Genomic DNA, 2125 nt, shown 5'->3' with positions numbered 1-2125 from the left:
CGCACGCCCCCCCCCCCGCCGCCCCCCGGTCCCGGGGACAGCCCGCCCGAGGAGACGCCTGCGCCGCAGAGGAACCACCTCTCCAAAGGGCTGGAGGATCAGTACCCTATCGAGGTGAGCTTGGCGTTGGAACGGGGGACAGTGCAATCCTGCTGGGTTTCATTTGAAAGATTGGTGTTGTGATGGGGACCAGCCTGCTGGGTTATTGGAGCCTGGAGAAGTCATCATAGAAAGGCTTGGGTTGGAAGGGACCTTAAAGGTCAGCTGGGTGGCTCCCAGTGGAACCCCCTCCATCCCCCGGCATCGAGGGCTGCTGGCCGGGGTGCGGCGCGATGCCCGGTGGGACCATTTTGGGTCTCCCAGCCGACGTTCGGGGGTGCCGGGGCAGGGGCGGGGATGTGTCAGGGCTATTTGAGGAAATAATCACGCACCAGACAGAGGTTTGGATGCATTTTCGTTCCTTCTTCCCTGATGCCCCCTGCAGCCTCCAGAAACAGAGCTCCTTCACGTCTTCCTTCATAACGAACTCGTCTTAGGATGAATAAAAATTGATGTTAATAAAAAGAAAAAGGAATCGTTGGACGAGTCCCTCAAGGTGTCCGTCGTAGCAGTGGTTTTCCCGGGCTGTGAAGAGGCGAGACGGCGGCTGCGGCAGCCGAGGGCAGCGGGGACGGCCCGAGCTTTTCACTTTCGCCCGTTAAATCCCAGCCCTTAGACGCTGCTAAACCCGAGGCGAAGCCGTGCCCCGCTCGGTTTTCTCGACCTATTTGTGCACTGACATGTAATAATTCCCACGCAAAGCCAAGGATGCGCTACGCTCAGTCGCCATTCTCCTCTGCTGCCATCAAAACCCCTATTTTTGGGGGGCCGGCTGTAACAGCAGCTCCCCATCCCTCCGCCGGGAGCAGCGGCCGAGAGACCCCTTAAGGCTACAGCTCTCACCGGGGATATTTTAGGTTTTTTCTGGTTTTTTGCGCCCTTCAACCTTTTTGCACCCAATTTGCTTTTGGATTGTGACTGGGAAAAAAATTTAAAAGGTGTTTAAGGAGGTTATCCCAATTTGCTTTTGGATTGTGACTGGGAAAAAATTTAAAAGGTGTTTAAGGAGGTTACTTAAGGTTTTTTTCCTAGGAATCGGGTTTTTTTCCCCATCTCTGTTCGGTACCGGATCCCACCTGCAACCGCAGCCTGAGCGCTCTCTCCCTGCTCCCTCAACAACGATATTAGGAAATAATTTAGTGGTGGCTTTTCCTCCCATCTGTAGTAAAATAATGTTCTTCTTTTGCCTTCCAAAATAGCAAAGGTAACAGAAATTCCTCCCCCCACGCGCCTTTTAAAGAACATATAGATATAATTTTTTTGTTTTGTTTTTGTTTTAACAACGATTCAAAGGCTCTCCCGCCGCAGAGGGGACGTGCTTTCCCACACCCCCCCCCCAAATGCCATCGCTCCCACTGCCACTCTCCACTTGTCTGTGCCACAGCACAGGACCGGCATTTCCCGTTGCCGTTGTTGGCTGTGTTGGCCGCTCACCTCGGAAAAAATTAAAATAAATTAAAAATCGTAAGGCTTTTGACTTACAAACGAACATAAGCGCTTGCACGGAAGCGGAAAATATCGGTACTTTGTTTAAAGAAAGGAGAACCTCAGAATTGGCTGGTGGGTACCGAGAGCTCTGCACGGAGCATCTCCCTGGTGCCGGTGCCCCCCGCGGCCGGGCGGTACCGGTGCGGTGCCGATGCGATGCCACCCGGATGCGGGCCCCGACCGGGAGCTGGGCCCCTTGTCCCGCCGGTTTTGGAGCTCCCTGATCCCGGGAATCGTTAAAGAGAGCTGAGCCTTCGCTCCTTGTGCGCGGATGGCCACGCTCTGCTGAGTCCCCTGGGCAGGGGCCGCTGCCCAGGCCGCCCCCCGCCTCCAAAGGAGCCACGCGTTTCGGGGGGCAGAGAAAAGAAAAAGAAGGGGGTGCGAGGAGGAAAATCCCGTTCAGAACCTGTCGAAAGCTGCCTGTCCACCTCCTCAGCAGGGCTCTTTTGTTTCTCCGTGGGGAAGGGGCTGGCGGCCGGAGGCCTGCGGGCGAGTGCGGGGCAGGTGAGGGGCAGGGCGGGCAGCGCAGGGGGGATGC

The 2125-nt window shown here is 56.1% G+C and overlaps 1 long non-coding RNA gene across 1 annotated transcript in view; it reads right to left on the bottom strand.

Annotated features, from left to right (window-relative positions):
- Positions 1-2113, bottom strand: part of LOC108446934 — a 3329-nt gene extending 1216 nt beyond the window's left edge. Inside the window, exons 1-2 of the long non-coding RNA XR_001862277.1 lie at positions 1582-2113; positions 432-531 (exon numbers count right to left, since the gene is read on the bottom strand). This is a non-coding gene — a long non-coding RNA (uncharacterized LOC108446934). The remainder of the gene's footprint in view (positions 1-431; positions 532-1581) is intronic.
- Between the last annotated feature and the right edge of the window lie 12 nt (positions 2114-2125).

Source organism: Corvus brachyrhynchos, unplaced genomic scaffold (genome assembly GCF_000691975.1).
Source record: "Corvus brachyrhynchos isolate BGI_N302 unplaced genomic scaffold, ASM69197v1 scaffold125, whole genome shotgun sequence".
NCBI classification, from domain to species: domain Eukaryota; kingdom Metazoa; phylum Chordata; class Aves; order Passeriformes; family Corvidae; genus Corvus; species Corvus brachyrhynchos.
Note: the sequence above shows the minus strand (reverse complement) of the source record. Positions and strands in the feature narration are given on the sequence as shown.